Raw genomic sequence first — 23,496 nt, forward strand, 5'->3', positions numbered from 1 at the left:
TATATTATGAGGGGGGAAAGCTTTATTTGTTATGGGAAATTATGGCAATAGAGAGGGACAAATGGCACTTTGAGATACAGAAGAGCAAGGTTTATGAAGCACATTTGCAGACTCACTGCAGTCTTTTCCAAAGGCTGAGCCCATCCCTTTGTTCTCAGTATCTTTTATACAGTACAGAAATCTAGGTTTCAAGTCTTTCTCATACAAGTATCCTTATCTTCCCCCTTTCCTGCCATAGCTGCTGAGCCAACATGATTACAGAATCCTAAACTAGCAGTTTGTACCTATTAACAGAGAGAAAAAGAAGCATCTCAGGAAGGAGTTGCTCTTCAATTTGGCCTTGGAAGTTTCATTATTTTCATCCATTGCTTTGGGACCTGTAGCAAAACAAATGCCATGGTGGTGATATGGCTCCCTGGCTGTCAAGCCACACAGCCAACCTAGTAGTACCACCCAGAAGAGGCAGTAAAGAGGTAGAGTGTCAGAGAGGTTGCTGGGAGGATTGGAGCCCAGACATCAAGCATGGCAGGCAGCCCTGTGGAGCCACCATGCAGGGATGGTGGTCCTGAGCCACTCTGAGCTATGATAGGACAACCTGCCATCCTTGGGAAGACAGGTTGGAACATGGTACTGTTGCCTGCTACAGAAGGCCACTTCATGCAGTGCTGCAGCCTGGAACCACAATCATATGCCATCCACAACTCCATCTCCTGCTTCCTGACCTGCAATAAGAAAATGAAAGTGGGGCAGACAAGAATGAAAGCAGCCTTAGTATGGTTCCAAACCCTAATTAGCATAAGTTTGGACCAAAAGTATTAGTACTTTTCCAAACACTAATTAGCATGAGTTTGAACCAATAACAGTATAGTTTTTTTTTTAAAAAAAATCTTAATTAGCATAAGTTTAGGCCAATAGCAGTGACACAAGTGCTATATAAACCCTTAGACTAGCACACTATGAGAAGGGAAAAATGTGTTATGGGGTTCTCTCTTGTGCTATAAGAGTTCTATTATTGTTTCTATTCTTTAATTAATCCTATTCTTACACCACTCATCTTAGTCCGTGGATTTCATTCTTGAAATCAGGAGACTCTATCTCAAAATAGATAAAAAGAGCTGAGGATATGAATCAGTGGTTAAGTGCTCCTGGGTTCAATCCCCAGTACCCCAAAAAAAAATCTGGAAAGAAGGAGAAATTGACTGTGAGCTGCTCTAGTCTGCTTTATCACTGGAAGACACAGCTCACTATTAAGAGCTGAAACACTTCTCACCTGCAGAGACCTGCAACCTTCTGCAGCCCACTCACCAGCATAAGTAAAAAAACTCTGGTTTCACCTGTCAACAGAAGTGAGTAATCAAGTTTCATCTCAAAAGGTGGGTTTCAATGGGACTTCACAGAAGAGGAAATCATTCACATCATAGAAGCCATTTATCAGTTACAGAAGCAAGAATGGGCTGGGTTCCCAATAACCCCTCCAAGGGCACAGCCCCCAGGAACCTAACTTCCATCCATTAGGCCCAAATCCTAAATGTTCCAGCACCTCCCAATAGAATCATGGTTTGGGGATCAAGCCAATGTGTGGGGGACACTCAAGATCAATGTTATAGCACCCTAAAATATATAAATCATTTTGAAAATTAAGAACGAAATTGGAAAGCTTAAAATAGTTTATTCTAAAACTAATGAAATCACAGTAATGAGCAAAACATGGCATTGATGTAAGAACAGACACATAGATCACATTTTTGAAAAAATTGCCAAGATAATTCAATGGAGAAAACGTAGGGTTTCAACACATGTTACAGGAACACCTGGACATCCATATGGGAAAAGGAAATGAACTCAATCATTTTGTCACATCATAATCAAGATTTAAATCACAACATATCTAATGCAATAAAGCTACTGAACATCATTTTACAAACATAGAGGAAAAATTATTGAAATTGTGTTAACAAAATTTTGACTACATAAAGTATAAAGCAAAAGGTACAAAATATAAAACAAAAGTGATGAAATGGATTGAATCATGCTTAATGCCAACTTTTAATAACCATAGTAAAGGAGATGAAAACACAAACCACAGAAAAGAAGAAAAACTTTTTGCAGGAAATATATTTGTTATACAGCCAGTATCCATAATATAAGGAGAACATTTCCAATTCAATAATGAGACAACCAGCCCTTACCTCCATGGACAAGAAATGTCAAGAAGAGTTCAGAGGCTAAGCTAGACAAGTCCCTAATAATTATTGAAAAGATGCTCACCATCAATAGTCTCCAAAGATGTACAAATTAAAATCACAATGAGATACCACCTCACCTCAACTAGAATGGATAATGTTAAAGAGAGTTGTGACAATACCAAACAATAACTATTATTTCAGTAATATCCAGTATTAAAAATGAATGAAATATTAATGCACACACAATAACATAACAAAGCTTAAAATAACTGTTATAGCAAAGATTATATACTATATGGTTGCATGTACATGAAATTTCAGCATATTCAAAATTCTATTCAGAAAGCAGATTGGTGATCACCTGGAGCTGGAGTAGAGGAGAGGGTCACACAAGAAAGCAGAAGAGTTCAGAGTTTGGGACAAGGGTACATAAGAACATATTCTGGTCATAGTGGTGGTAAATGATTCAAAACAACTTTACACCCCAAATTAGTGAATTTTATTTCACATCAATCTCTTCATAGACAAAAAGAGCAAAACAAGGTATTTATCTGATGAATAAAATTTGGCAGGATTCCTTGCTAGCAGTCTTTCACCACATGTAATTTGAAATGAAGAAAAGCCTAAAGTTTAATAGTCAAAGATGGTAACTAATTTGTACAGAAAGGAATAACTAGCAATAGAACATGACAATATTTTACATATATTATTTTTTAATATGTAAAAGGACAGATGACTTTTATAGCACAATGCATTACACTGTCTGGCTAGGTTTACAATGAACACTGATGTAGTATACATAGTGATATTACAGAAGGGTGGTTAACTGGAAACATGCTGCTATAAATTTCCTGTATTTTACTGAGTGTAAGTGTTACCTAAAGTAGGTTCTAAAAAATTAAAGATGTAGTTTTCAATTTCTAAACCACAATTAGAATGAATGCAAATAGATACAACTAATAGCTAGAAGGAGCATTAAATTCCATAACTGTTTTTGCATATTTTAGATGTTATTGAGAAAGAATTGTGGCCAGGGTACTCTGAGGTGTCCTGCTTATCTGTTTTCATGAACCCATGAACCTTACTCACTACAGAAGTCAATAGGGATGTTTAATTTATTTTTGTAATGTCTGCTGAATATGCATGTCTCTTGTGACAATGCAGGTGAAATAAATTATTGTTAATATATTTTTTCAATTTGTGCCTTTCTTCTTTACCAAGTTGTATGCTGATATTCTTATTCATTTTGATTAGGAATGTAGGCACTACAGAATATTGAATTTAAGAAAGAAGAAAATCAGATCCTGACATATTGAAACTGCTCTGGCACTTAGAGCTAGGGGTCAGAGTTGTTAAGAGCTATTGTGGTGCATATAGTGAGGCCATGCTATTCCCTGTTGGACAAAATGCATACTAAGAAGCAATGTCAGACAAGTTCATTCTGAAACACACAAAATAAGGTAAAACAAAAGTAGTACATAACAACTTTTTCTAAGCACCTTAAAAAGTTTAGGAATTGTGCAATTAACAGAACACTAGCCAGCTTCCTATATAGGTGGATATGAATAATAGCAACTTTTTTATTCTAATTTGTCTTATGTTATGGCAGAATGCGATTCATTTCATATTACACATATAGAGCACAATTTTTCAAGTTACTGATTGTACACAAATTATTTTCACTCCATCGCGTCTTATTTGGGTACTTAGGTAATGATGTCTAACTCATTCCACCATCATTCTAACCCCCTGCCCCCTCCCTCCCCTTTGCTCTACCTAAAGTTCCTCCGTTCTTCTCATGCTCCTTCCCCCACCCCAGCCCATCACCATTATGAGTCAGCATCCTCATATCAAAGCAAATATTTGGCCTTTGGTTTTTTTGGGGATTGGCTTGCTTCACTTAGCATTATATTCTCTAACTTCATCCATTCACATGCAAATGTCATGAGTAATGTTCCTTTGTGTATATATACCAAAGTTTCTCTATCCATTTATCTACCAAAGAGCATCAAGGTTGGTTCCATAATTTAGCTACTGTGAATTGGTGACAGCACCTTCTTTACAAATTTATTCCTGCTCAAGTCTGTACTTACTATGGCTAAGATTTACTTATTCATTTCATCCCATAATCTCCCTCTTCTGGACACCACCCAATCTAGAGTGAAATCCTACTTCCTTATTCATCCCCCATATCATCCAACCAAAGCCCCAGTTTTTATATAAGGATATTTTAACTGACTTCCATCCAGGAGTCAAGTGTATCTTTGTGGGTAGGAGACTGAATATTAAGAATACACTAGATATGCACTGTCATCAATAGTAACAGTGAACTAGACATAGTTATTTATGTTTCAATTCACAAAAAAAATTAAAATTCAACTGTTTAGTTGGCCAGCCACATTTAAATGCTAAATAGACACATGCAAGTAGTGGCTACCTTATTAGAAGGTGCAGAGATACAACAATTTCATCACTACGTAGTATTCTTACCAACAGTACTGCTGCCAGACTAAGCTTAGGTCCCTTCTAAATACATATAAAGGCTGATTATAATTAGTCATGACTCTCATGATAATTAGTAATGACCCTCATGACTAGAATTAGGACCTCCTAAAGCAGAATCCAGAGAGCTGCTGTGGCCAGTAGCCCTCTGAGGATGTAGTGAGAAGATGGCTGTCTATGACGAAGTTTCTCTCACTAGGAATGAAGTGTTAGCACCTCCATCTTGGATTTTTCAGTCTCCAGATCTGTGAGAAACAAATATCTGTTGTTAATAAGCCACCCGGTTTGTTGCATTTTTGATACAGCAACCTCACAGACTACAGTAACTGCACCACTACACCCACTTAAAATGAAAAGAGCCAATATTATTTCTCATGAAGACTGGTGTGCCCTGATATGGACACAGGCTTCCATAAGAGGTTATGAGTGATTATCTCTCTGGTGCCTTCACCCACAAACTGTTACCAATAGCAAAGAGAAACATGTCCCTTCATCTCTGTTCCCAGAAAAAGGACAGTTGTGGCATCAAATATTTAGGGGGTGGCTTGTCCTCCAGGGCAGAGCACCAGAGAATACAGCTCAGGAGATGATCTGGACATAATGAAGAGGCAAAGAGGATGGGGACAGTTGGGAACTCTCCTGGGTTTTCCGAGCAGCAGTGCTCAAAGTGGTCTGTGGAATATTTGGGTGTGCTTAGATACTCACTGTCACACTGTCACAAGAGTCACAAGCCAATTTTATAATGCTACCCAGACATTATTTGCATGAAAGTAAAACTTGCAGAATGGAAGCTAACACAGTTATTGTTCTCTACATCACCTCTTAGTTGCAGAAGACAAAAAAGTCAGTTGCAATTAAACATGTCCTGGTGAGATTGTTCGAAATTGTTAACTTTATCAATTATTTATTCTAGGGTCCTCATTTTCAAAATATCTCATGATTAAATGGAAAGCCCATGTGTATCACTTTCAGTGCATTCCAAATAGAATGTTTGTGTCAGCAAAACCATTTTATGAGCTGTATTGACTGCTTTTTTAGGGACTACCATTTTACTTGAAAGAATGCATGACACAGAAAGTGTGATTTCTAAAATTGTTGCCTGACACTGTCTCAAAACTAAGTGTGAGCTTGTTCCTTCAAGATAATGCACTGGCAGTATATTTGACAGTGATAGAATAGAAGCTCTGAAGAGAAAGAATTTTGAAGGACTTCTACCCACCACCCTAAATCTGACAGTTTCTGAATATGTACATCCTTTTCTGAGGCCTCTGTAATAATATTATCAAATATGGCTTTTGATCATCTGCTCTTAAGTATGCAACACTGTAAAAAGAATATAATTTGAGAAAACAATATATTTCTTTTTCTATACTCATATATTAGCACGAGATCTATTCAATGTGAAAGATAGATATATATATATTTTAACATGACAGAATATGAGCTATTGGTGAGTGTTTCAAGTTCCATATTTCAAAGAACCTTTAAGTGTTGGGGGCCACCCTGAATAGGAGCTGAGCTTGCCCCCTTAGCCTTGAATAATGAAGGTGTTGAAGTGGCATTGCATGCAGTGTGAAGCCAGTGGGCCTTACCTTCACTGGACAAGGAAGTGCAGCTCTGGGATTGGGCGTCACCCAATGGGACTGGCTACACCCCCTGTTTGTTGTAACACAATCCCTTGCCTTATTTGGATGGAATATTCTATGGAATGTCTTTTCTCTAACAAATAGAAGGGCTCAGGGTATGCTGGCTCTCTCGGGCCTTCTTTGCTCCTCTTGCTCTCCAGTGTGGGAGCTGACACCTGAGGTCTCAGAGCCATCCCTAAGCCCCACGAAGGGTATTTCTGTGTTTCTGTGGTCTTTTAGTTGCCAGCCAGCCCAATTAACACAGAGTGACCCTGAGTCCATCGCCTACAGGGGACGTGGGAAATATTAAAGTTAACACATGTGTCATTTTAATGTAATAGCCACGTTGCATAGTCAGTTATCTGACAAAGTTATTAAAACATTCCTCCTACAAAATGTGTGAGGCCAGATTTTTTTCCACTCACTTCAGTTTGCACAGATTAAGTGCAGAAGTATGTATAACAATCCAGGGGTCGTCTAATGAGACAGGCAAAAAATGACTTGCAAAATGTGTAAAAAAAAAAAAAACTGTTGACAAGCAGTGGGTTATTATTCTAAATGCATTAAAATCTTTTAAATGGTTTCTTTTCATATACTGTAAGCATACAGATATAATTCACAAAAGCAATATTACCTTTGCAGTTCACACTAATTTCAAGGAGAGTATAGAGGTCCAAAGCCAAAATGTTGACAATGGCTGAATTAGCCCCTGGGTAAGGATTCAAAAAGACAGTGTGACAAACAGCACTGGACCCAAGAGGATCAGTGTCAAGGTAAAGCTCCAATACCCAGGACATGAATCTTAGGTTCTAGACCAGAGGGATTCTGGGGTGGGAACCCTAGTATTGGAGATTCCTCATCTCCTCAAAGTTTCACTTCCCCTCTCCCAACATTAGTCAGATCCTTCTGCCTGGACACTCAGGGTGTGGACCCATTTCTCATTCCCTTTGAGTGCTGGGATTTTAGAGAGGCCAATCAGCATCACAGTGGTTCTCCTTGCTGAAGTCCTCAGACACACACCTGGCCTAAGATTATCCTCAGCTTCCACATGTCCCCAGGGTTCCACTCCCCAAGGTATTTCTACACCATGGTGACTTAGCCATGATATCAGGGGCATCACCACTGTCAACTACCTGGACAGAAAATGGCTCCTAACACTTGATTTTCCTGCCCCAAATCCTAGTAGTCCTCCTGCTGGCTCCTATCCAGATCCATAGATGTATGAATCAGAGTCTAATTATTTTTTTGTTTGACTGAGAAACAGGATGAGCCTAGGTTTAGGCAGGGTTGAAGAGGGGAGGACAAGCATCATTGGAGAGAAAAGCCCAGGCAAACCAGACCCTCAGTGTGAGAGACCTTGTTCTGCAGCTGCCACAGAGAAGCCTTTGTTCTGAGATTCCATTAATGAAGATATTGTCACTAGGTTAGGGAGGTGCTTTTGAGTGCTGTCATATATTGTGTATATGACAAACAATTTTTGCATTTCTGACCTATCTTGGAACTAAAACAGTAAAATTTCTATTTTTGTGGAGTCTGAGTTTTACTGGTAACAGGCAGATGATATACACTAAGCAGAGTAAGGAAAGTGTTCATGTTAGGAGGTGGTCAGTGTTACAGGGAATGTGATCCAGAGTGCTGGTGTGTGGGCACAGGGAAGATGACTATTTCTCTAGGGTTGCAGTGGGCCTTTGGGGAAGTTGGCAGATTAGAAGAACAGGAAGATTCTGGGAATGGTTTTCTAGGCAGGGGGAGCTATCAGTGGTAATGCACTAGAGCAAGCTCATGTCTATGCATTCTGGAAGAACAAGGAGGCTTGAGTGACTGGACCAGAGTCATTATGAGGAAGTTATCAGTACAGAACCTGTGGACCTGAGGTTTTGGAAGGACTCCTACTGCGAGTGAGGCAGCATGGGGCAAAGACAGACAGTGGGAAACTTCTTTCAAGAGCTCACTCTGGCTGCTCTGCTGAGAACAGTATGGAGAGTACAGGGGCAGGTGAGGAGGTGGGAAAGTGTAGGAACTAGTGAGTCCTCCAGAACAGACATGTCCCTAACATCACCTGGGTTGTGAAAGTGACTGGTTTCTACAGAACATTGAAGGTGGACTTGACAGCATTTCCTGATGGACTAAATCTGAGGTATGGCAAAGAGGAGTTGAGCAAGACACAAGTGAGTTTGGTCTGTGAAAGAATGATGGAGCTGCTCTTCACAGATACAGGGAGAACTCCGCAGGGGCACAGGTGTGGATAACTGAATGCAGAGCAGGCTCTCAGTGTAGGAGAAGCTGTGCTGTGAGGAGCACTAGAAATGCAGGTGAGGGGGCCAGTTGGCAGAGGAACAGATGAATGTGGAAATATTTAGACGAGGGAATGATATCTAGGAAGTATTGCCATTTAAATGATAGCTAAAGCCTTGAGAACTGATGAGGTCATCAAGGGAGAGATTGGCAGCAGAGGAGAAAGGGAAGAAGGACTGAGCCTGGAGCTCAGTGTAAGTGACCTGATCAGGCCCCAGCAGACTGCAGAGTTCTGGCCCCACAACTAGAAGCTGGTTGAACAGGGAGTCCCAGACTTTCCTGCATTGGGATCCCCTGTATGTCACTTTAAGGAGCAGATGTTCTGGAGTTGAGCAGGAGATTGCATATTTAAGAGAAGGTGGTGCTGGTTCTGCTGCTCTGCAGATCACACTTCTTACTGCAGTGGTAAGAAGGTAGAGCAGGATTCCAGACTGTGCATTGATAAGTGTCATTTTGTGTCCCAGCAGGTACAGGCAGATGGAAGATTTAAGAGGTGACTCTCAGCTCAGCGTAATGTAAATCTCCCAATAATGCTCTCTGAAATCACTCCCAGACCTGATTTACCTGTCACTTCTTTCAGAAAAAAAAAAAGTGCCAGTTTTTCTAGTTTAAGCATAAAGGAAATTATATATGTGTTTGGAGAGCTAATTTAGTTTTGAATAAAGTCAGAGAACCAGGCTTGACACCACAGCACCAGAAACAATCCATGATCCTTCCCTCAGTTAAGAAGCATTGATCCTGGTGCTCGACTCAGATGCCACTGAGACCTGATGCTGCCCTCTGGAATCTACAGCAAGGACTCCTGTCACTGATGCTCATGGATGGAATCTGGACATAACTGTTGCCACTAATGCTACCTTTGAAAGTCATTCTGCACAGTGCCAGCTTCTTGTGTCTGTACAGGTTGTGGGCCTGGTACATGTGGTCACCTGACTAGTAGAGCCCAAGCCTGGCAAATGCTCAAATGCAATAATGTTGAGAAAAGTGAATGTTCCTCTTTTATGCAAGGAAAAAAATTATGCCTTCTTCTGATATTTTATAAGTATGGAATTTCCCTACAGTATTAAGAGAGTTCAAGTGCTGGAGCAGAGGGTGAACAATGGAATTGCTAACATCAGTTTCTAGAACAGTGAACCAAAGGAACTTGATCCAGCCTATCACAGGCACCTGAGATCCACTGAATGAATTCTAAATAACATGTATCAAATTATCTGATAGTTCAATTTGGAGTCCAGCTTTCCTCTACTCCAATTTATGTTCTCAGATGAGCAGAGTGGCAAAGTCATATGATAAAATGATGATCTCATCAGTTTTCTTCCTATCTTTGTCTCTTGCTAGGATTAAGAACCCCAGATCTCTAAGATGTCTTTGGATCCACAAATGGTGTGACATTAATGTTAATTTTATATTTTGTAGTACATGCACATAGGGAGAGTGTCCTTGACATTCATCAGTTGTTTATCTTTGAATTCTCACAAATTCAAACACCCTGCCAGTGTAGCTGCCTTGCTACTCAAACTGATGTATAACTATCTGATACCCAAACTGTTCCTAGCAGATGCAAGGGCTCAACATATGGGCACATCTTTACTGGAATGCTCCCCATGTGGACAAGGTAAGGTAGAAGCTTACTTGCTTATTACCATATCTGTATGTATTTTGTTGTGTCTGGTAAGGAAGAAGGTAGAGAATTTAGCATCAAAATATAAAGTTTATTCTAAATCCCCTAAAAGAGGAGCTGTGCAGCTTTGGCTGGTTTAATAGGTATCTATTGTTTGTTTGAAGGCTTTATTTGAAATAAAGAAATAAAATAAAAGGAAGAAGAAGGAAGGGTGGGGGGGAGGAGGAGGAGGAGGAGGAGGAATGTTAGCAGTCAGTTGAAGAGACAGCAGTTTCTTCCCTGCAAATACAGGTGCTGCCCTAAAAGAGCCTCCCAAGCAGCAAACACCACAATGGAAGGAAAAGAAAAACATATTTATTCTCACACCTTAAACACAAAAATATATGCAAAAGTAGATAGTTCTTCAGATTGCACAACAAGGCCCCCAAAGACTGCAGTCTCTAAGAAAAAGGGATTGACAAGGTGAGGCCTGTTTAATGTTAATCTTTTCTTCCTGCTCTTCCTCCCTGCTCTGTTCTTAGTTGCTCTCATTATATCAAAGAAGACATTTGGTATTTGTTTTTTAGGGATTGGCTAGCTTCACTAAGCATAATCTGCTCTAGTGCCATCCATTTCCCTGCAAATTCTATGATTTTGTCATTTTTTAGTGCTGCGTAATACTCCATGGTGCATAAATGCCACATTTTTTTTATCCATTCATCTATTGAAGGGCATCTGGGTTGGTTCCACAGTCTAGCAATTGTGAATTGTGCTGCTATGAACATCGATGTAGCAGTATCCCTGTAGTACGCTCTTTTAAGGTCTTCAGGGAAAAGTCCAAGAAGGGCAAAAGGGAAATTGCATGGTAATGGAGGGAGACCCTCATTGTTATACAAAATTACATATAAGAGGTTGTGAGGGGAATGGGAAAATAAACAAGGAGAGATATGAATTACAGTGGATGGGGTAGAGAGAGAAGATGGGAGGGGAGGGAGGGGGGATGGTAGAGGATAGGAAAGGTAGCAGAATACAACAGTTACTAATAGGGCATTATGTAAAAATGTGGATGTGTAACCGATGTGATTCTGCAATCTGTATTTGGGGTAAAATTGGGAGTTCATAACCAACTTGAATCTAATGTATGAAATATGATATGTCAAGAGCTTTATAATGTTTTGAACAACCAATAAAAAAAATTAAAAAAAAAAAAAACAAGGTGAGGCCTGCCATTGTCCATCTGTCTTCCTCCAGAGTGTCCAGGACACAGTGCAGGGAGGAGGAGCTCTAGCAGGCCAGCTCTCTCAGTGAGTTGAGGTGAGAAATTTGTTAATTCCAGGAGTTCAGGGCAGCGAGAATGTGAAATGAAGGCACCTAGAGAAGGTCATTGAAAATAAAAGCAATGGAGTTCAGCAGGAGGCTCCCCTCAGTCCTCAGCTCCTCAGTAAAGGCACATTAGAAAATTATCCAAGGAGAGGGAAAGAATGACCCAAAATGACAAGAGGGAAAAATGGTACCTGGGGATACACAGAGCCAATGACAGTGTCTGTTTCCACTAGCAATATTGAGAAGGCTCATCGTTTTCTGGGCATTGGATAGAATACTCAGAAGGGTCTCCTGTCTGTAGTGGTGAATACTCAGCCTACACTAAACACTTTCTGATTTACTTAAGAAATTCTAAAAGACAGAACAAAAAAGATGAAATAGGTTCTGAATAACTCAATTTGCTAAAAGAAGTTATGGCGTAAATAAATGTCTAGTACTAACTTGGTTAACTCATAATGTCTGGCATCAGATTAAAAGTAACCCAGAAAAAAATGAGAGCAAGAAAATGCAATCAATCTGTATTTGGGGTAAAATTGGGAGTTCATAACCAACTTGAATCCAATGTATGAAATATGATATGTCAAGAGCTTTGTAATGTTTTGAACAACCAATAAAAAAAATATTCATTGTAAAAAAAAAAAAAGAAGCGATACCATTGGGAAATAAAAAATAAATAAATAAAACATGGCCAGAACCAAGTGAAAATAAAGAAATACAACAAAAATACCTGGTCTTAAATAAATTCCCCATTTATAGTTATAAATTAAGAAAATAAACTAATAAAAACTCAAAAAAATGCAATTTAGAAGACAGAGAAAAGCATCAATCAGAACTAACCTGGAACTGACAGTAAGGTTAAGATTAAAAGCTGATGATTTTAAAAATGCTTATGGTAAGTGTATGACATACATTCAATAAGTTACATAAAAGGCATGAAAGATACATAAGATATCAAAATAAAACTTCCAAGGAATAAAATGTCTGAGATATAAAATACACTGAATATGAGAAGGGATTAATGATAGACTGTATTGTAGAAAAGATCAGAGTCTTTGAAGGCATATAAACAAAAATTTTCCTTAACTATATAAAGGTATAATTTTATAATATAAATGAGGGGGGCTGGGATTGTGGCTTAGTGGTAGAGTGCTCAACTAGCATGGATGGGGCCTGAGTTCGATCCTCAGCACCACATAAAAATAAAGTTATTGTGTTGTGTCCATCTACACCTAATAAATAAATGAATAAATAAATAAATAAATAATATTTTTTAAAAATATACATGAGGTGTCTGACATATTCAGGTAGGATATGTTTAGTACTAATCATTGAAAGAGGAAGAAGAGAAAACAGAGGTATAGAGGTCGCATTGCTATGCTCCTATACAGTAGTTTCCAAAGTGGTTTCTAGTAAGACCAGATGTATCTGGTAAGTCCTCCAAGTGAACATTGAGAAAACTCTAGGGAAAAACAATTAAGGGAATTAGTATACTATAAAATATTCACTTGATGCATGCAGAATAAATACAGGAAGAATTTAGGAACTAAAAAATGAGACACATAGAAAATAGGAGTAAAATGACTGACAAATTCAACAGAGTAGATATTGACAATTTTTCCTTCTTTCTTTTCCTTTTTGTGTGTGTGGTTAAAATTCTTAAGATTTCCCCTCTTAGCATATTTCAAGTAAATAATGGAGTATTATTAACTAGAGTGACAATGCTGTATGTTCATAGATTGCATCCCCAGCACTTTTTCATCTTGCGTAACTTAAAGCTAGTTCTCTTTGACCAATACCTTGCCCCACACCAGATTCCACATAGGGTGAGGTCATGCAGTCTTTCTGGATCTGGCTTATTTCATTTAGCATAACATCTCCTGATTCATCCATGTTATTATCAATGAGATTTCTTTTTTTTAAAAGACTGAATGAATATTTTGTACCATTTGTTCCACAACAGACATTAGCACTTGAAATAGGTACTGCCCTAACAAAACTTCAAAAGGATGGAGTAGCTTGGAATTGGTCAATCAGGAGACTTAGAAGAACTTTGAAAGGATGCTTTAGGAGAACTAAAGTAAAAGAAAGACTGTGACTTTTTTAATGCATGGGACGGAGGCAGTATGAAATGAAAAGAAACTTAGAGAGCCACCAAGATCTATTAGCAAGAAGCAGTCAAGTGCCGCAGTCTGGCTGGGCACAAAATCACGAGCCACTCAAGCAGGAACAAACTTTATTTTTTTGAAACTGCCGGCAATGTCCGGTATGCACCCGGGAAGATTTCCGATCCACCCACGCGGCCTCCTCCTGGAACTGCCAGAGTTTCTCCCCTGGAACTCCCTCCTACTGTACTTCCCCAACTAATGGGAACTCTCCAGGAGTCCGTAGCAGGCCTAGGTGAACAGCAGGAGTCCAATATCCATATGAATGTAAATCTTAACATAATCATATCATCTCAATGGCTAGCTGGCATCACCTTTCAACCAAAAATGCCATGCATCATATACTTGGCTCTTAGCAGTCAAGAAGCTATATAACTGCATATTCATTTTTTTAAGTGCATCACCAAGAGTGACATAGAGCCAAGAACCAGAAACTACTGTCAGGAAAAAATAACACTTAGACCTAATTAAGAAACCTCCAACATTTACCTGGCTGTGTTTGAACAATGCTGAAGATCTGGGGCTCCTTTGTGCCTCTCAATTACCCTGAATTAAAAAGTCAAGAATGATTTTCTATGTCCTAGTATTGTGTATTGTGTATGCTAGGGTGCAGAGAGTACACTTTCATGAACCACATGTGAAGAGCTGCACTCACATCAATTCATTTAAGGAGCAGCATTTGTACCTGGACCTGGTTCAGAGGACGAGAATCTAGACTTTACATTGAGTATGTGATGAAATGAGATTTTTAGAGCCTTTGTATAACACAGTTTATTGTACCTGTGGTAAGAATACATAAAGTTTGTGGTCATAAGGATGATTAGAGGTAGGTGTGTTGGCACATACCTGTAAACCCAGAGGCTTGGGAGGCTAAGGCAGGCTGATTATGAGTTCAAAGCCTGCCTCAGCAACTTGGTGAGGTTCTGAACAACTAGGTGAGAAACTGTCTCAAAATAAAAACTTTTTTTAAAAGACTGGGGATATGGTGCAGTGATTATGTGCCTCTGGGTTCAATCCCCAGTACCAAGAAGAAAGAGAAGAAACAAGGATGACCATGGTGGTTTTCAAAAACTGAACACAGATTCCTTGATACTCAAGAGCAAGAAATAATTCCCTTCCTCAGGAATGACACTGGACTTACTAACCTCATTTTTATCAGAGATAATAAACCAGAAATGATGGTATGCATCCACAGAGAATGAACTGGGACTTCCTGTTGGCTCTGTTATCTCTTGGATCAGCCCTTCCTGGGTAAGCACATGTTAGTGGCTCATCATTTCAGGAGATTCCCACATGGTCAGGAGGTATGAGCTATGAAGGAGGTCCTTACATGCTAATCAAGCCTGCCAGTTCTGGCCAGTATCTTAATTGCAAATTCATGAGATACTCAGAGGTAGACACACCCAGCTAAGCCAATTATTGAACATCATTCACATAAAAGAAAGATAATAAATGCCTGTAAGTTTAAGTTGCTATGTTTTGTAATGATTTGTTACAAACCAACACCTATAACAAATACCCAGGAAACAACAGTTTGATCAACAGCATAATACTTGTTAGAAACAATGTAGTCCAGAAAAAATTGGGATGATATACCTCAATAACTAACAGAAAAAGGCTGATAAGTAAAAGCAATCTATCCACAAATACTGTCCTTCAAAATAAAAATGATTTCTTAAATTATTTAAATTGTTTTTAGAAACCCGTTTTAATTTTCTTGTTAGCAATATTGTTTTGCATTATATTCATACAAATTTTACTTAAGATTATGTATTCATCATAACATTTCATTCTACGTTCATTTAACAGTGCATTCATTCACATGAATATAGAAATCTTGCAAGTCTTCAACCTTCCCTCTGTACCCAATTTTAATATTATTAATTTATATTTAATATACCTATGCAAGTTTCAATGTCCACAAAAATGTTACAATTTAGTTTATTACACTAAAAACATATATATATATATATATATATATATATATATATATATATATATATATTTCTTACATAAATGGAAAAGGGTATAAAAAGGAAATAGTCCTTTGCATTTAGCCAGATAAATGGCACATCTGCTGCTCTTTGCTTTTCTGAATATTTGAGTTTGATTTGGCATCATTTGCCTTCAAATCAAAGAATTCATTTACAAATTTCACTTAGTCACTTAGTAACTGATTCTTTTATTTTAGGCTTATCTGGAAATCTGTTTATTTACTTTTCATTCTTAAAGGACACTTTTCATTGAAATATGCTTATGGATTGAATCTTTTGTTTGTTTAGAGCTTTAAAGATTTGCCCCACTTTCTTCTTGCTTATGCCTTTGCTTCTTCCAAGACAGGCAAAGACATCACAAGGAAGAGAACAGCAGCCAAAATGCATCATGAACCTAGTCTCAGAGATCTGCACAGAATACTAGGAAATCAACTGCAAAAACACAGAAAGCAATCTATATCTCTTCACACTGGTTTTATCCCTCGTGGGAAATCAAGGTTGGTCTAATGTTTGGGAAATTAACAGAAAGAAAGTCAACAGCCACATGTTCATTACAAAGTATCCAAAAAAAAGAATTCATCTGAATTCAGCTTCATTCTCTGATAAAATCTCTAGTCTATTAGCAATTGAAAATAACTTTCATTGAAGTTTTTAGAGAAAACTTGAAAATGTTGCTCATTTATTTGAGAAAGTGAGACTTGAAGCAGAAAAGAGGAAGACATTATTCAAAGGCAGAGCAGAAGGAAAGGAACCAGCAGGAACCACATGAGCAAGAGCAGTTCAGGAGGGATGGTGAGGTGGCTTAGTCTAAGATGTCCAGATTGATGGATGTGAACATGCAGACTGCAGAATGGTTTTGGACAGGGAAGACGTGCAGGGAGGGCCTGCTGTGTTACAGGCTGAGAATCTGGCAGAGCAATGACTTCTGTAGGAAGGTTGTGAACCGAAATCTGCAAACATAAAACAGCAAAAATCAATTCTTCGCAACCTAGCATTGCTATGATTTGAGTATCTCCCAACTGTCCAGGTAGATTGGAGGCTTGCTCCCCAGGGTGGTGGTGTTGAAAGGTGTTATGGAACCATCAAGAGTTGGGGCCTAGTTGAAAAGCTTGTGTCACTGGTGACTGGTGACCATTAGTAGTTTTCATGTGACTCCTTTGTAAGAAGTTGTTTTAAAAGGAACAAGCCTGGCCCACCCACCCCAGCCCTCTCTTTCTTTCTTCTTCTTGGCTTGAGAAGTTACCACTAGCTTTGACATAGGTTCCTATCACTGCCATCCACTACCTGCCAAGTGCTATGGGGACTTGGCCAGAGCTTAGGCAATATAGGCACTGTGCCCTTGATTCTCCAAAAATATGAGCTAAATAAACCTCCTTTTCCCCTAAGTAGCCTGTGTCAGGACTATCATTACAAAAATGGAAAGCTGACCAGTACTAGTACAGGTGTCACATAAGTATAAAAAGAGCATTAAGAGTAGAGTTAGGGGTGATGGTGAGTTACTGGTAAGTCTGGTAGTGCTGAAACCCTTGTACCCTTCCAAATACGTGCAAAGTATCACTATTGAATTAGTTGGTTTAACCCTTAACCTCAACTTATTTATCTCTTCTGGACCCTGCTCTTTTCTTCAGATGGAAGCAGGTAAATTTTCTGGACAAAAGCACAATATAAACATCTCTATGATTTGTCTGTTTCCTTCCTACACAACCAATATTTGAAGTCATTTAATCATCTCCAGCAAATAATAGTATTATAATAACCCCAGGATGTCTGGTTTCAAGCCTGTGAGAATGTGGTGTAGGGGTGGGTTATGAGTTATGCAGCGAGAGGAAGAGCCAATATATGGAGTTTGTGGAAAGGAACAGGATATGGCTATGTGAGTACCAAAACTCCTCTTCATTTTTAAGCATGGTTTGGATATCTGTAAAATGCTAGAATCAGTTTATTTGTTCTTTTGGGGGCATACTTGGAAAACCCCTATCCAGAATTAAATGGCAGGCAAATTATTATGATGCTAGTATCTCATTACTGGTAGAAAATTGAATTCTTGGTGGTGAGAAGTCTTAAACAAAAGAGAGATTGATTGAGGACCATCTCCCACCTGCAGGTTACCGGAAGGAAGTGTAGGGCCAATACTGAAAAGTGAAATCAACAGTTGCTGGTCCTGGTTAGATATTTTCCAATTATGTCATTTGATCTTTATAACAACTCTTCAAATAACATTCTATGCCATTTGGGGAAGTGATAATAAAAAAATGAAGATTGCATCCTGAGGTCAAAAAGAAAAACACATTTTTTTTTCTCTTTGGAGAATATAAACTTATTTTTAAATGTATTAGTGCTATAATCATACAAAGCATCCTTCAAGGTGATACATTACATGTATGAATGGGATCTGTAGATCTCATTTCCTAGCAGTTTAGAGCCAATATAAACTTACTATAATACAATGCAGCAAGTATTGTAATAAAATTGTTTAAAAGGCAACATGGAGCACAAATTGGTGGGACAATAAGTTTCCAAAGTTTGACAAAATTATTTAAATGTTTTACAATCCCATAATAACATTAAAAATTAAAATTTGAGTTTTCTGTGTATGTGAGAGATAGTTTCAATCATTAAAAGAGGAATTTTTTCATGGTGATTAAGGGAATAGAAGGGGCAAAGAAGAGATAATGAAATTATATCACAGGAGCAACAAAGGATGAATGATGCACCTCAGGAGAGGAGTCCTGTGTTCTTTAAGGAATGAGAGGGAATGTACAGACTAGAACTACCCACAAAGGCAAATGAGTTGTCTATCAGCAGATAAGATGGAAAAGCAATCAGGATGTCATTTTGGCAATCCCAGTGTAGCCATAAGGTAGGAAGTGACACTAGAATGGAGGATTTGGATTTACTGATCACTAATATTCTCATAATTATACCAGAAAATATCACTTGAGGAAGTGGGAAAGATTGATCCCTTTAGAAGAAATGTGCCTTCTCTTTTTTTCAGAGACAGCACCTGCGGGCTCAATCCTCAAACCTAGAATGTGCCTCATATGTCTCATTTCAGGCTAATTCCTATTTGGGAAGGCATTACAGCTTTTTGCATTGATGCATTTTGAGAAATACAAGCTTTCTGAGAATCCAAATTTCTTCATCAGCCTTTCTGTTCAACAAATAAGGATGGAGAGTGGAGCAGCATCACTTGTCTTCTGCAGACATAGTTGCCACAATGTTCTGATCTCAGCCCAGGACTTGAGGAGAAAGAGTATAAGGAGCAGGACAGCTTATGGCAATGAAATTTTGTGGAAAGAAATAAATTATGCCAGGCAGAGAGCCAAGGAGTCACATTTTGAGGTTGCAAAGCTGAGTGAAGAATAAGGATCCAAGTAATTGGTGTTAGCTGAGGGATGTCTTGCATGCATCTGTGGGAGTACCTTGTCAGCTTTAAAAGAGAAGGAAATGACTCTAATGCTATAATTCTGGTGCTAGATTCTCCCTGCTAGTGATGCATTAGTACCTGTGATGCACGAGATGGAAACTGAAAAAATCCATGATCACACCTGCTGATTGTCACAGTACAATTTTAGGGAAAGCCATATTACCATACTGATTATTTTGCTCTGGCAAAGCAGCACCTCCAGGAGCAATTAATTTTGATAATAGATTTGCATTTTGAATAACTGCTGAGTCTGCAGCACCTATGATAGTTATATGCACTCAATAAATATTTGTCAAACTAATTAATAAGTGTGTAGTACACTAAGAATTAATAACCTTAATCAATCCAAGAGATTTTTAGGATTCAAACCTAGTTCTGCCTAAGTGCTAAGACCAGGAATTAAAAATATTTGTTTATCTGAAATCATCAGAGTATCTGAATTAAAGTTTAGTGGACCTTCACTCTATGAATTCCAAACACTTCAATGCAATATTTTCCCTTCCAATACCCCTCCAAGGGAAAAAAAAATCCAATCAGAGTTACACTGGAGCTCAACTAGTTAAATAGAGTTATATAGTGGGATGTTCATAGCCAAGAGATCAGAAGTTTGGCCTAATCCATGCTTTGGTCAAGTGTTTACTCTTTTGATCTTCTATTTCTTCATCACCAAATTGGAGAAGTTGAAGACTCCAATGTGAGTACTTAGCCATTTCCTGGAACATGATAAATATTAATCAGCATTAATTTTTATTTTACTAAAATGGGCCACATGCCCATTTTAGTAAAATAATCAACAGACAAATGGATAAAGAAAAAGTGTTATATATACACATATATACATACATATAGTATATATGTGTACATATATGTACACATATATAAACACACACATACACACACACACACACAATGGAGTTTAACTCAGCCATCATGATGAATGAAACAATTAGATTTGCTGGTAAATGGATGGAAATGGAGAACATCAGGCTAAGTGAAAAATGCCAGACCCAGAAAGTCAAAAGTCAAATGTTTTCTCTCATATATGGAAACTAGAGCAAGACAAGTGGAGAAAGCAGGGGGAAGTCCCCTGAGAATAGAAAAGAGATCAGTGGAGTAAAGGAAGGAGACTGAGAGGGAGGGAAGAGACACAGGAAATGGAACCGTGGAGTGAATCTGACCAAACTTTCCTATGTTCATATACGAATATGCCACAGTGAATTTATCCTTGTGTATATCCACAAGGCACTAATTTAAAAAAAACATAAATAGAAGAAATTTCAGGAGAGGAAAAGGCACAGGGGGATGAGAGTAGAAGGAAGGGAAAGGAGAAAAACTGAGGAATGAATTGGAGAAGATTATATTTCATGTTTGTATAATTTTGTTAAAATTAACCTTAATATTCTATATAACTATAATGCATGAATAAAAAACACAGAAAGTAAAATAAAATGTTTTAAAAACTACCAATTTCACCAAAAATATAAATAAAAACATTTAACTATCCCAGAGAACAATAATTTCTCAATATGACTAAGCAATATTAACTTTAAAAAAATAGCCTGCTTATGGATTCTTTTCCAATTATCTATTGGAAGCAAGGCAAAGCCATTATTTGTTGAAGTTATTCTTGCATAAGTAAGTCACTGGATCAGGAGCTTGCCAATACACTGTTAGTGCTCTTCTACTCTTTGGGTAGAAAGTACAAGTTCTAGAAATTAGACTATAAATCCTATAGTTAGTTTTCATCACTGTGTATTCACTAACTGTTTCCCCCATGCCCTGATTAATGACCATATATGTGACATTATGAGTCAGCCCCCTGATAGCACCAGGCAAACACTTCACTGAAAGCCTGGCATGGTGCCTGTGCCCCTAATACAGGTGGACAACTTTGAAATAATCTAGACTTGCCAATTCCCAGGTAAGGGCAGAAAAGTAGAAATCCTTGTTTTGCATATGAATCAGGAGTAGGGAGAGTGAGTCATTCCTTATGTAGACAGGAACAATTCTACATAAGATTTATTGAAGTTTTTTATAGATATCCTTAGAATATAGAAATACCCATTAAGGGAGGAAAAAATAGACTAAGTGATCTTCCATCTTCAACACTGGAAATAAAACATTAGTAGCTAAGTGATAAAGTTCTATTTTACAACTTAAGTCTTGACCCAGGATAAAATCTTCATATACATTCCATGTAACCAGGAACTAGTGGTGCCTCCTTGGAATGACTTATTGTGTACAATAGTTGTCAACAACCCGCTACCTCTCCCTGAGAATACTGGATATTGGAGTATTGTATCTCATAAAATCCAAGGCCAGGAAAAGTACAGTGAGCCACATTTTTTTAATTTAAAAAAAATCACACTACTTTTTTTGCAGGTCAATGAAAATGATGGGAAGTCTTCATTATGAGACAATCATTGAGGCCACTTTAATGCATATTTCACTCTTTTTTTCTAAAGCAGCCATCTCTGGCTTTTATAAAAAGTGAACTTATTACAAGTTTAAATTTTAAAATTTCACACAGGTTACTTGACACTGTATTTTAAATAATCCTTATTGTGTCCCATGTCTTTATTGTGCTTTTATCAATATTCATTTTTAATAAATGATACAATCAATTATTGATCAGAAATATTCAGAAAAACTGCACCTGTCCTGATCACATACACTTTTCTCCCTCAATATTTTCCCTAAATAGTATACAATAACATAGCATTTATACTGTATTAGGTATTATATAAAACCTAAAGATGATTTAAATCATACAGGAGGGTATGTGTAGCTTATATGCAAATACTGTGCCATTTTCTTTAAGGGACTTGAGCAACGGACTTTGGTATACATAGAGGGTCCTGGAACCAGTTCTCTAGGGACAACTGTATTCAGAAAGCATGTGATATTATTCTTATGTTACAATTTATTGTTATATTGGGGATCCTGTACATCATTTAAACTTGTTAATTTGAATGCTTGAAGTTGTATTTACAATTGTAGCAAATGATACAATGAGATCTTATGTGCCCTGTACCCAACATCCCCATATGGCAACATATGAATACACTGCACTGTAAAATCACAACCTGGATATTACAGAACCTTACTGTATCCACAAGGATTATGTTGCCCCCTTTACAGCCATAGTTACTTCTCTCCCATTCCCCATGCTCACTTCCTCACTTGCCTAAACCTGTGGAAACCACTGTTCTTCATTTCTGTAGTGTTTACATTCGTAAATATCACGTAAGGAAGTAGACTTTTGACATGAAAGTGTAAGGAGCATTACTGGCCACTTCTGGACATTTCCTGAAGGCAAACAGCAAATGGTGAAGCCTCTATTCAAGAATATCTTTGAAAACTTAAGAAAATCAGGCTCTATGGTATTGAAGCCAAGTCTACTCACTCCCTCTCAGCTCAGCAAGACAGACTCAGCTCTAGACTGCTGCAGCCATGAGCGCAGGGCTCCCTGTACCCCCAGCTTCAAGCCATGGAACCTTATTCTTGAAGAGCAGGCCTTCACAGTTTCTCATTGTGCCCCAGCTACCTGCCAGCCATTTGCTGAGGCTAAGTTTTAGACACATGCACTTGAGAAGTAGGAGTTCCCCTCTTCTGCCCACCCCCACTTTTGGAATGAAGGGTCTACCTTGGGTGTGGCCTGCTAAGGATTCTGAGGGCCTGCAACCATTTTCTCAGCTTATGAGGTGGTGGCTCCACCCCAGGATAGGCAGGCTGAGTGAACTACTGGCTGGTTTCCACCCTCTCAGCCAAATGCTCAACTACTAGAGTCAAGCTGTCACTCAGAGAAGCTTACCATTGTCCCAATGCCTAGTGCCAGAACCCTGACTTAGAGATTTTGCTTGGTCAGAAACCACAGGCTCTGAAATAGATAACCTCTGATATATTCCCAAAGGAAGTGACTTCATTTGTAATAGAGCTTTGAGAAATCTGAGCCTAAAGTCACTCTCAAAAGCAAGAGAATTTGAGGTGAAAGCCAGCTGGGGGAGATTCAGGTATCTTATGAGGATACAGCCTAGACTGTAGGTTGGCTAGTTATAGGAGACTACTAGGGAATGAGACAGGTGGGAGGATCCCTCCTAGACTCAAGACAATTAGCAAACAAACACCTAAGAAAAATTAGTTCATAGGAGTCATGATTTTGTTGGATTAGTTTATGGAAGAAGTTCTGCCCCAGGGCACTGTTGAAAACAATGGCAAATAGTGAAGTTTAACAGCCAGGCATGGTGAGTGAAGAGCAGAAGAGAGTCCTACCAGTACCACAACCATTCCAGGGTCACTGTGGGCATAGCCAAAGCCAGGCCTCCATGAAGAGCAACTTGGAGGTTCAGCATTGTGGGGTGAGAGGAAGAAAATAAATTTCA

At 38.4% G+C, this 23,496-nt stretch overlaps 1 pseudogene; it reads right to left on the reverse strand.

Annotated features, from left to right (window-relative positions):
• Positions 1-1,653: 1,653 nt before the first annotated feature.
• Positions 1,654-23,496, reverse strand: part of LOC124096656 (HLA class I histocompatibility antigen, A alpha chain-like) — a 47,148-nt pseudogene continuing 25,305 nt past the window's right edge.

Source organism: Marmota monax, unplaced genomic scaffold (genome assembly GCF_021218885.2).
Source record: "Marmota monax isolate L192 unplaced genomic scaffold, Marmota_monax_Labrador192_F-V1.1 WCK01_AAM20220418_F8-fsc00548, whole genome shotgun sequence".
Classification (NCBI taxonomy): domain Eukaryota; kingdom Metazoa; phylum Chordata; class Mammalia; order Rodentia; family Sciuridae; genus Marmota; species Marmota monax.